This window comes from Scyliorhinus canicula, chromosome 19, assembly GCF_902713615.1.
Source record: "Scyliorhinus canicula chromosome 19, sScyCan1.1, whole genome shotgun sequence".
In the NCBI taxonomy this organism is placed as follows: Eukaryota; Metazoa; Chordata; class Chondrichthyes; order Carcharhiniformes; family Scyliorhinidae; genus Scyliorhinus; species Scyliorhinus canicula.
This window is the reverse complement of record NC_052164.1, coordinates 67,994,099-68,006,855: the sequence shown is the minus strand read 5'-3', so window position 1 is coordinate 68,006,855 and position 12,757 is coordinate 67,994,099.

Here is a 12,757-nt window from a genome sequence, read left to right as displayed (position 1 = left end):
ATCCAACAGAGTGCTGACCTTCAAACTTCCCTGCCGATGTAAGATTTAAATAAGAGTTTTGTCTGCCTCTCATCTTCTAAACTCCCCCGGTTACTGTGAGTTACAGGAAGATGGTTGAAATGGTTGGTAGTTTCTGCTATTTTTAGAGGCATTTCATTTCTGAAAATTTGTTCAGGGGGGATGTGGGTGTCGTTATCTGGGTCAGCAATTATCGCCCATCCCCAATTAACCTTGAACTGTGTGACTTGCTGGATCATTTCAGAGGGCATTTCAAAGTCAACCACAATGCTGTGCGTCAGGAGCCACATGTAGGCCAGATCAGGCTAGGACAGCAGATTTCCTTCCCTAAAGGAGATTAGTGAACCAGATGTGGTTTTATAACAATTGATTAGACCTTTAATTCCAGATTTTTTCACAGCTCACTTTTACGTGCAAGTAAGCAAGATATGTAAGTGACACATTAAAAGAGGAAGTGCAGGGCAGCACGGTGGCGCAGTGGTTAGCACTGCAGTCTCACGGCGCTGAGGTCCCAGGTTCAATCCCAGCTCTGAGTCACTGTCCGTGTGGAGTTTGCACATTCTCCCCGTGTTTGCGTGGGTTTTGCCCCCACAACCCAAAGATGTGCAGGGTAGGTGGATTGAATATGCTAAATTGCCCCTTAATTGGAAAATATTAATTGGGTACTCTAAATTTAAAAAAAAAGAGGAATTGCAAAATGAAGTCACCCATCAACCACACTTAGGGAATGTATTTGTTAGTCCTGCTTGTTTTGTTGCAACTAGCAGTTACCACCCCTGTAACATGATAGTCAGGAAAAAAAACAGATAATACAGGGACATAGAATCATAAGGTGCGATTCTCCAGCCGCGTTGAGCTCCCGCTTGAGTGGAACGCAGCCGGTGAATGCCGGGAGAGGCCTGCAGCGACCCTCCCAACAGTCTCCGCACCTCCCGGGATTCTCCGAAGTCCTGAGAGACGTCAGAGTCAGAGCCCCGTCCCAAATGGGCAGGACCGAATGACACTGGGGGAAGTAGGTCATAATGTTGCCTTTTCTGTGGCTCTGATCTAACTACGGCAATCAGTGGGTTTGCCCTTCTTTCTTTAATATCTATATTCTAATGCTCAGAGTCGCCAGGTATCAGATGATACCACCACAAGGTTCAACCAGCTATCGGTCAAAGAGCCAAACACTAGTTTGTTAGTTTAGGGTACTTTATTTACACACACAAGTGATCATGCAACATACACTACTAGTTTTTTTTTTTTTTAAATAATTTTTATTGAAAGAATTTTTTACATGAAGATATTTACCCCAACTAACTATAAAATATTACAAAATATTCCCTCTTAACAAATATCCCCCCCCCCGCCCGAACTCGCGCGCGCGTTGTCCCTCCCCCCCTCCCCCCTCCCCCAAAAACAAACAAAGCAACAATCAACATCAAACATGAACTGCGAGCAAATTTGCCCGCATTTCAACCGTAGATAACCCACCACAACCGTTGTTGCCACCCCCCCCCCCCCCCCCCCTCCCCCCCCCCTCCCCTCCCCCCCGGGTTGCTGCTGCTGCGACCTCTGTACCCTATCTCTGAGCCAAAAAGTCGAGGAAAGGCTGCCACCGCCTGAAGAACCCTTGTACCGACCCTCTCAGGGCGAATTTGACCCTTTCCAACTGAATAAAGCTTGCCATGTCATTAATCCAAGTTTCCACGCTTGGAGGCCTCGCGTCCTTCCACTGTATTAGAATCCTTCTTCGAGCAACTAGGGACGCAAAGGCCAGTACTCCGGCCTCTCTCGCCTCCTGTACCCCCGGCTCCACCCCAACCCCAAAGATCGCAAGTCCCCATCCTGGTTTGACCCTGGATCCCACCACCCTCGACACCGTCCTTGCCACCCCCTTCCAGAACTCCTCCAGTGCCGGACATGCCCAAAACATATGGACATGGTTCGCTGGACTTCCCGAACACCTGACACATCTGTCCTCACCCCCAAAGAACCGACTCATCCTTGTCCCCGTCATATGGGCTCTATGTAGCACCTTAAATTGAATGAGGCTAAGCCTCGCACACGAGGAGGAAGAATTAACCCTCTCCAGGGCATCAGCCATGTCCCATCCTCTATCTGTTCTCCCAGCTCCCCCTCCCACTTGGCCTTCTGCTCCTCTACTGATGCCTCCTCCGCCTCCTGCATTACTTTGTAGATGTCCGATATCCTCCCCCCTCCGACCCAGACCCCCGAGAGCACCCTATCACTCGCCCCCCTACTGGGGAGCAAGGGAAACCCTTCCACCTGGCGTCTAGCAAATGTCTTCACCTGCAAATGTCTAAACATGTTTCCCGGGGGGGAGCCCGAATTTCTCCTCCAGCTCTCTCAGGCTCGCAAACCTCCCATCTACAAACAGATCCTTCAGCTGCCTGATGCCCACCCTGTGCCAGCTCTGAAATCCCCCGTCCATGTTCCCCGGGATGAATCTATGGTTCCCTCTTAACGGTGCCTCCATCAGACCTCCCACTTCCCCCCTGTGTCGCCTCCACTGCCCCCAGATCTTGAGGGTGGCCGCCACCACCGGGCTCGTGGTGTACCTCGTGGGAGGGAGCGGCCATGGCGCCGTTACTAGGGCCCCCAGGCTTATGTTGCCACAGGACGCCCTCTCCATTCGTTTCCAAGCTGCCCCCTCCCCTTCCATCATCCACTTGCGCACCATCGATACATTTGCCGCCCAGTAATACCCCGAAAGATTGGGTAATGCCAGCCCTCCACTATCCCTACTCCGCTCCAAGAAGACCCTCCTCACCCTTGGGGTGCCGTGCGTCCACACGTAGCTCATGATGCTACTCGTCACCTTTTTGAAGAAGGCCCTAGGGAGGAAGATGGGCAAGCACTGAAATAAAAACAAAAACCTCGGGAGGACCGTCATTTTAACGGACTGCACTCTGCCCGCCAGCGACAGCGGCACCATGTCCCACCTTTTAAATTCCTCCTCCATCTGTTCCACCAGCCTGGAGAAGTTCAGCTTGTGGAGAGTCCCCCAGTTCCTTGCCACCTGCACCCCTAAATATCTAAAACTCTTTCCTGCTCTCTTCAACGGGAGTCTCCCGATTCCCTCTTCCTGGTCCCCTGGGTGTATCACAAATACCTCACTCTTGCCCAAGTTTAGCTTGTACCCCGAAAAGTCCCCAAATTCTGCTAGCAGTTCCATCACCTCCGGCATTCCCCCTTCTGGGTCTGCCACGTATAGCAGCAGGTCGTCCGCGTATAGCGATACCCGGTGCTCCTCCCCGCCCCTTGTCAGCCCTCTCCACACCCCTGAGCCCCTCAGTGCCATCGCCAACGGTTCAATTGCCAGTGCGAAGAGCAGGGGGGACAAGGGGCACCCCTGTCTGGTCCCCCGGTGGAGCCCAAAATACTCCGATCTCCTACCATTCGTCACTACACTTGCCGTCGGGGCCGAATAGAGCAGCTTCACCCATTTAATAAATCCCTCCCCAAATCCAAACCGTTCCAGCGTCTCCCACAGGTACTTCCACTCCACCCTATCAAATGCTTTCTCCGCGTCCAATGCCACCACTATCTCCGCCTCACCCTCCACTGCCGGCATCATGATGACGTTTAGCAGTCTCCGCACGTTCGTATTAAGCTGCCGCCCTTTCACAAAACCCGTCTGGTCCTCGTGTATCACCCCTGGCACACAATCCTCTATCCTGGTAGCCAGGATCTTTGCCAGCAACTTGGCGTCCACATTCAGGAGCGAGATAGGCCTATATGACCCACACTGCACGGGGTCCTTGTCCCGCTTCAAGATCAGAGAGATCAGTGCCTGCGACATTGTCGGGGGCAGAGCCCCCCCCTCCCATGCCTCGTTGAAGGCTCGTACCAGCACAGGGCCCACCAAATCCGCATATTTTTTGTAAAATTCCACCGGGAACCCGTCTGGCCCCGGCGCCTTCCCCGTCTGCATATGCCCAATCCCCTTGACTAGCTCCTCTAACCCTATCGGCGCCCCCAGCCCCTCTACCAGCTCCTCTTGGACCTTGGGGAACCTCAATTTGTTCAAGAAGCTCTCCATCCCCCCTCCCCTCGTCGGCGGCTCTGACCGATACAGCTCCTTATAGAAGTCTCTGAAGACCCCATTTACTTCTGGCCCCTTCTGCACTACGTTCCCACCCCTCTCCCTCACTCCCCCAATTTCTCTAGCCGCATCCCGCTTGCGGAGCTGATGCGCCAGCATCCTACTCGCCTTCTCCCCATATTCATAAATCGCGCCCTGCGCCCTTCTCCACTGTGTCTCTGCCTTTCTGGTGGTCAACAGGTCGAACTTAGCCTGCAAACTGCGCCGTTCCCCCAACAGCCCCTCCTCTGGTGCCTCCGCATATCTCCTATCCACGTCCAAAATCTCCCCCACCAGCCTCTCCCTCTCCTGTCTCTCCCTCCTTTCCCTATGTGCCCGTATGGAGATCAGCTCCCCCCGGATCACCGCCTTCAGGGCCTCCCAGACCATCCCCACCTGCACCTCCCCCGTGTCATTAGTGTCCAGATATCTTTCAATGCTCTTCCGGACCCTCTTACACACCTCCTCATCCGCCAGCAACCCCACATCCAGGCGCCACAGCGGACGCTGGTCTCGCGCCTCCCCCATTTCCAAATCTACCCAGTGTGGCGCATGGTCTGAGACCGCTATGGCCGAGTACTCCACTTCCCGTACTTTCGGGATCAGTCCCCTGCTCAATACAAAAAAGTCAATTCTAGAATAGACTCTGTGGACATGGGAGAAAAAGGAATACTCCCTCGCCCTCGGCCTCCCAAACCTCCAGGGATCTACCCCTCCCATCTGCTCCATAAACCCCTTTAACACTTCTGCCGCTGCCGGCCTCCTACTCGTCCTTGAACTCGATCTGTCCAGCACGGGGTCCAGCACTGTGTTGAAGTCCCCCCCCCATGATCAGGCCCCCTGCCTCCAGGTCCGGAATGAGGCCCAGTAGGCGCCTCATGAAGCCAGCGTCGTCCCAATTCGGGGCATACACATTAACCATCACCACTTTCTTCCCCTGTAGCCTACCCTTCACCATGACATATCTACCCTCTTTATCCGCCACCACCTCCGCCGCCACGAACGACACCCTCTTCCCTACCAGGATCGCCACCCCCCGGTTCTTTGCGTCCAGTCCAGAGTGGAACACCTGTCCCACCCACCCCCTTCTCAGGCGGACCTGGTCCGCCACCTTCAAATGGGTCTCTTGTAGCATTGCTACATCCGCCTTCAGTCCCTTCAAATGCGAGATTACTCTCGTTCTCTTGACCGGCCCATTCAGCCCCCTCACATACCAAGTGATCAGCCGGGTCGAAGGGCAGCCTGCCCCTCTCCCCTGCCGACTAGCCATATCCTGTCACCTGCTCGCCCCGAGTCAGCCCTCCCCTTCTGACCCGCTCCCCATGGCGATGGCGCCCTCCCCCCCACCCCTCCGGTCCTCAACTTCTCCTCCCTGGCCTTTTCAGCAGCAACCCGGTAGCCCCCCCCCCTTCCCCCCTCCCCCTCCCCCCCCCCCACCCCCCTCCCCCCCCAGGCTAGGACCCTTCCTAGCCGCGATGCACCCTCCATAGTACTTCCGTAAGTCAGCTGGTTTACGCTGACCCGGCTGCCCCTGCCACAATCCGACTCCTCCCGGCATGGGGGACATCCCCCCCCTTACCACCCCTCCTTGACCCCGCTCCAGCGCGGGAAAGGGAGCCATTGCTGACCACGCCCCTTCCTCCCACCCTCCTCCCTCCTCTGCCCCGTGCGCGGGAAACCAGAGGAAAGCCCGCGCTTTCGCCCTGCCACTCCCCACCCCTCCATCTTCAGTTCCACCCCCGTCCCCGATCCCACACCGATAAAAAAAAAATCCCCACAAGAAACACATACCCCCGGCACTCCCCCCCCACCCCGCCCCCCCCAACATAACATTATAAATAACAGAAAAAAGAAAAAAACTGGTAGAGAGAAAAAAAAGGGTCCAAAAATACAGCCAAGTGAAAATCCAACCAAAAGAAAGCCACGTGTCCAGCTTAAAGTACCAGAGCGGCAACGACCGCCAAGTATCCCCTGGTTCTAGTTCGAGTCCAGCTTTTCTTCCTGGACAAAGGCCCACGCCTCCTCCGGGGACTCGAAATAGTGGTGCTGGTCCTTATAGGTCACCCACAAGCGCGCTGGCTGCAGCATCCCGAATCTGATTCTCTTGGCATGCAGCACCGCCTTCGTCCGGTTGAACCGGGCCCGCCGCTTTGCCACCTCCGCACTCCAGTCCTGGTAGATCCTCACCGTCGAGTTCTCCCATTTGCTGCTCCTCTCTCTCTTGGCCCACCTCAGCACCCTCTCCCGGTCACTGAATCGCTGGAACCGAACCAGCACCGCCCTCGGGGGTTCGTTTGCTCTTGGCTTCCTGGCCATTACTCTGTAGGCCTCCTCCAGTTCCAGGGGCGAAGGGACGGCCCCTGCCCCCATCAGTGAGCCCAGCATTTCTGCCACATACCTCGGGAGGTCCGGCCCCTCCAGCCCTTCTGCCAGGCCCAGGATCCTCAGGTTTTTCCACCTCATGCGGGTATCCATCTCCTCCAGTCGGTTTTGCCATTTCAGGTGGAGTGCCTCGTGCACCTCCACCTTTCCCACGAGGACCGTGGCCTCCTCCTCCCTCACAGCCATCTCCTGCTGCAGCTCCCGAATTGACGCCTCTTGGGTCGCCTGGGCTCCCATCAGCCTGGTGGTCGTCGCGTTCATCGTCTCCAGCAGCTCCACTTTCAGCTCCGTGAAGAAGCGCAGGAGAACGGCCTGCTGCTCCTCCGCCCATTTCCTCCAGTCCTCGGGTGCGCCGCCGGCCGCCATTTTGGGTTTCTTCCCCCGCTTTTTTCGGGGAGCTGCTGCCGCTTTTTTTTCTGCCCCACTTCGGGTGACGACCATAAATTTTGCAGGGTTCTCCTCTGGGAACCTTCCCCCACCGGGAATCGTCGTTCCAGCGCCGTTAGGGGCCCTCCAATCGGCCCGAAAACACCTTCCTCGCAGGAGCAGCCAAACGTGCGACTTAGCTGGTCATAGCCGCAACCGGAAGTCCATACACTACTAGTTAACTACACGTATTGACTAAGACAACCTGTACTTAACATCAGGCACCCGGCTTAGGTCAGAGGAACAGTGGCCGTTGTTCGATTCTCGATCTATCGAGTCTGGAGAAGTAACTGCTGCTCAGCTAGGCTCATCCGTCTGGCAGCGAGCGTTGAACTTGGACTTGCTTCTGGTGGTGCTGCACTTAGTAACAGACATAGCCAGGGCATCAGGTCCCAGAGAGGCTGAACACATGGTGGACTCCCTTCTTATGCTTGGGAGGTTTTGCGCTCTTTTGGGCGGTCCTTCAGTTTGGACCCCACTAATTGGGTGATCACTGATCATTATGTTCGATTTCTAACCAATAAATGGGCGGGTGCCTGGATGGCTGGTTGTGTCCCAAGCGGTCACTGACCCTGTTGTTTATGCTTCCCGAGTACAGGGAGTGGCACCGAAATGTCTGGGACTGTACCGGTCGCTCGAATACCAGTCCTTTGTCTTTGTGAAGGTGACCATCAAATGCTAATCGGTCCATCAAAATGCTAATTGGTCAGAGTTTTGATACGGTCTGGACTCCTTGCTTGCAAATATACATTTCAGTCTCTGAGCCTGCCTGAATCTTGCTTTGTCCATTTTACCCGCTCGGCTTTGCGAGTTTCTCTGTTCCTGGTTGTAAGTGGCCATCCCAGATGGCTACAGTAAGGCTACTTCCGACCTATCTGTGTGGGATCCACCGGCCTCCCTTGATTCCTCGGACTCCACAGGGAGGCTGCAGATGGGCACTGATCAATGCTGGTCCACACCAACGTGGACCAGGTGGTACGGCGTTTGGGAGGTCTCCCGAGCCACTGGAGACCCCAGGGTGGTGAGGGTAAGTGCAGGGTAGCTCCCTGGCCCTCCCCCTGGAATGTGGGCACCTTGGCGCTGCCACCCTGGCACTGCCAAGGTGCCCAGACAGCACTGCAGGAGCAATGCCTGGGTGCCAGGGTGTCAGTGAAGGGTGCCCAAGTGCCAGGGTGGCACTGCCAAGGATCAGGGGGAAAGGGGGGGGCGTGGCCATTAAATGAGGGTGGAGGGGTGTTTGAATGGAGAGGGAGTGCAGGGAAGGTACGTAGGGGCCTCAGGGAGATTGGGTGGGTCATGGGTGGAGGTCCCAGAAGGGAGGGGGTGCTGTAAGGGGGGACTGAAGAGCACTCCACCCATGTCCACCCACCACACCCCTCCAACCCATAACCTATCCTACACATCGCTGGACAATAAGAGTCAATTTATCTTGGCCAATCCACCTACCCCACACATCTTTGGACTGTGGGAGGAAACCAGAGCACCTGGAAGAAACCCATGCAGACACAGGGAGAACGTGCAAACTCTGCACAGACAGTGACCCAAGGCCGAAATTGAACCTGTGTCCCTGGTGCTGTGAGGTAGCAGTGCTAACCATTGTGCCACCATGCCAATCTGTCCATACATGATACATAACTGATGTATAACATGATATATAACTGGGACCAGGAGACTGACGGAGAAGTTAGAAAATGTTGAAGGAACGTTGCATCAGTTTATGAGCCAGCCAATGAGATCACACAAGGATGTGAATTACAAATTAATGAGCTTAAGGGAATTGAGGAGATCTGACGTCTGATGAGAGAAAGGGGCCGTTTAAAAACAGTGGGGAGACCATTGTAGCCATCTGGGATGGCCACTCACGACAGGAAACATGGACGCTCGCAAAGCCTAAAGGGAAATGTGGACAATGTAAGATTCAGGCAGGCTCAGAGCCTGAATGTGTATTTGTGAGCAAAGAATCCAGTCAGCATGGAAACCCCCAACCGATTAGCATTTTGATGGTCCATCTCCGTAAGACAAAGGACTGATATTTGAGTAACCGATACAATCCCAGACATCTCGCTGCCACTCCCTTTACTCAGGAAGCATCAACAACAGGGTCAATGACCGCTTAGGACATGCCCAGCCATCAAGGCTCCTGCCCCTTTATTGGCTCAAATCGAATACAGTGATCGAGAACTACCCAATTAATTGGGTCCAAACTGAAGGACCACCCAAAAGAGCGCAAAACTCCCCAAGGATATAGAGAGACGCAGCCATGTGTTCGACCTCTTTTGGACCTGGCACTCCGGCACCGTCTATCTCCAATTGCATCACCACCAGAAGCAAGTTCAAGTTCAACACCCGCTACCAGACGGATGCGCCCAGCTGAGCAACAGTTACTTCTCCAGACCCAGTAGATCCAGATTCGAACAAAGGCAACTGTTCCTCTGACCTAAGCCGGGTGCCTGAAGTTAAGTACAGGTTGTCATAGTTGTTAGGTGTAGTTTAACTAGTAGTGTTTATGTTGCATGATTAATCTTGTGTGTAAATAAAATACCATTGATCTTGAACTAACTAACTGGTGTTTGGCTCTTTGATCGATATCCGGTTGAACCTTGTGGTGGTATAATTTGATACCTGGCGACTCTGAGCAATATAATATCGATATCTAAAGAAAGAAGGGCAACCTTATTGATTGCCATATTTATAGCAGGTAAAAAAGGCAACACCTTCACACAGCACCCTTTGTCGAGAGGGGCAGAAACAGCTGTTGTGCTTCGCCACTCACCATTATGGAAGAAGCACAGACAAGGCCAAGCTAAGGTTGTGGAAATAAAAATTTGCATTGAAGAATAAAAGAGATTGGAACCGGGTAAAATTTTGTGGGAATGTGACGGGTCAGCTAAAGTCAATGGTTGACGCTGCCTTTGAGGATTTTAAAATTGAGAGTAACAGGAACAATTAGACATTGAGGCAGAGGGAAAGGAAATTAAGGAACCGGAAGGTGCGAATAATGACCAGTAAACTACTGATTTGTTCAAGAGGATTAAAAGTTTTTTTATGAAAAGGGACATTGTTAAGTTAAAAAGCCAATTAGCTCCTTTGCGGCAAAAAAAGACTGTAAAACAGTTTCTGAGTGATTCCTTGTCTAAGAGTGAAAACCAGATTAAGGAGGAGAAAAAAAATGCAAAGCTCACACAGTTTATATCAGAGATTAGAAATGTGGGAAAACAGGAGGGAGGTATACAGAAAAATTCCTCGATGTACATTTTTCTCCTATTTGTACCACAGCTCCTCATAGGTGAATGAGCTATTATCATTTACCGTTTAACCACTTTCTTGTGCTGAGCAAACTGAGAGTTGTTGTCCTTGGGAAATCCAAGATTTTCTCATTTCTGTGGCACTTCCTTTTCTGTGCTCAGGTGTAACATGGCTTACACATCAACCTCCTCGTGTTCACGTGTTCTGCAGGTCCACACTCAGAACTAACACTTCAGTTCCCTGGCCAGACAACAGGTGAGTCGCACTCGGATTGATCTGTTCCCTGTAAGAACACTATTCACGGCGCCCTATGCTGCTCTTGCTCATGTATTTGCTTTGTTTGGCCCCTTGTTCCGCACTGTAACCAATCACTATTTGTCAATGTCCTATTTGTCGATGTACCCTGTCGATTATTCTTTTTGTCTACTGTGTACGTACTGTGTACGTTCCCTTGACCGCAGAAAAATATTTTTCACTGTACTTCAGTACATGTGACAATCAATCAATCAATCAATCCAGGTAGACCAAAGACTGACGGCCAGGACTAGAGGGACGGTCTAGGGAGGAAGGAAGAGACTTGCCATGTGCCATCTGGATAGAGAAAGCAAACTGGGTGCTGAGACCTATTTTGGAAAGCTGTGGTGAATCCTAGTTTTAGGCTGTAGGAGCAGTCAAGAGGTCTTCAGGCGGTAGGTAGGAAGTCTGGTTACAGAGAAGTGGTGTAGGGATTGGTCTGTGGTAGCCAGGTAACCTGACACTAGCTAACGTGTACAAAAACCCACATTCCATTAGGTTTACCAGACTAATACCTGGAGTGGACGGGTTGTCTTATGAGGAAATATTGGACAGACTAGGTTTGTATCCATTGGAGCTTAGAAGAGTAAGAGACAGCTTTTTCCCCCCTTTTTTAAAACATTTAGAGTGTGGTGAGCCACGTATGGCTATTGTATATACTCACTGTTGTTCTATTATTACTATTGTCATCGACATCCACTATTGTATATATATTGTATAATAACATATTTACTGTTGTTGCTGTTACTGTTGCTGTTGAATTGTTGTGTTGTGTTGATGCTACTGTTGATTCTGCTTGTGGCTCCGCCCCTCTGAGGAGGTATATAACCGGCTGATCTGAGACAAGTTCTCAGTGCGGGAGAAGCTACAGATTGGCACACACCTAGTTGATTAAAGCCACTGTTCTTTGGTACAAACTGTCTCGACTGAATTGATGATCATCAATTTAATCAACTAGTTTATTTTCACAATGGACGCCGCTCTGAAACCTGATCGTCTTGAACTCGACCCGCAGGCAGCTGAAGCTATGGCTATCTTCAAGCATTGGCTCAGTTGCTTCGAGGCCTACCTCGACTCCTCAGCCGTCATGGTCTCCCCGGTACTCAAACAGCGTCTCCTCAACGCCCAGGTGAGCCATAGGATTTTTCGGCTAATCCGGGACGCGGCCTCGTACATGGAGGCAGTGGAGCTGCTCAAAGGACAGTTTGTGAGGCCAGTGAACGAGGTACTCGCTCAACACCTCCTGACCACGCGGCGTCAGCGCCAGGGTGAGTCGCTGGCTGAATATCTGCGCGAACTGAGGGTACTCGTCCGGAGTTGTAACTGCCAGACGGTCATGGCAGTACACACGCAGAGCTGATGATCCAAGACACCTATGTGGCAGGAGTCAGGTCCAGCTACATCCAGCAACGGCTTATCGAGAAAGGGTCCATCGACCACGAGGAGACGGTGAAACTAGCTACCTCGCTGGATGTGGCCTTCCAGAGCATGGATGCCTTTCCATCCGACCACGCGGCATCCTCGTGGGCGTCGGAGGCGCAGCCATCACCCGACCAGGGCGTGCCCCGTACCTGCGCCGCACGGCAGCCTGCCAGCTCCGGAGGGCTGTATTGTTACTTCTACAGGCAGGGCCAGCACCCCAGGCAGCGTTGCCCAGCTCGAAACGCGACCTGCAACGAGTGTGGCAAGAAAGGGCACTTTGCTAAGGTATTGCTGGCCCGACCTAAAGTCTAAAAATCAAAAGCCTGCCAGGCCTGGCGTGAGGCTCACAGACCCCGCAGCGTGGCATCATGCCTGCCGGGCCCGGCCTGAGGCTCACAGACCCCGCAGCATGGCATCGTGCCTGCCGGGCCCGGCCTGAGGCTCACAGACCCCGCAGCCTGGCATCGTGCCAGCCGGGCCCAGCCTGAGGCTCACAGACCCCGCAGCGTGGCATTGTGCCTGCCGGGCCCGGCCTGAGGCTCACAGACCCCGCAGCGTGGCATCGTGCCAGCCGGGCCCGGCCTGAGGCTCACAGACCCCGCAGCGTGGCATCGTGCCTGCCGGGCCCGGCCTGAGGCCCGCCCTCTTCTGACACGTCATCCGCCTCATGCGACTAGTGGGGGCAGCCATCTTGGTTGACATCCTCGACGCCGCCTGCCACGTGCGTCTCATCGGCGCCGTCATGTTGGGACCATCCCGCCACTGCCGCTACCAGTCACCTGGAACTCGGCTCGATTCAGCTCGACCAGTCCCAGCCTTATCACCTTCAAAACTCCATGATGACCGTCCGACTCAATGGACAGGAGACGTCCTGCCTCT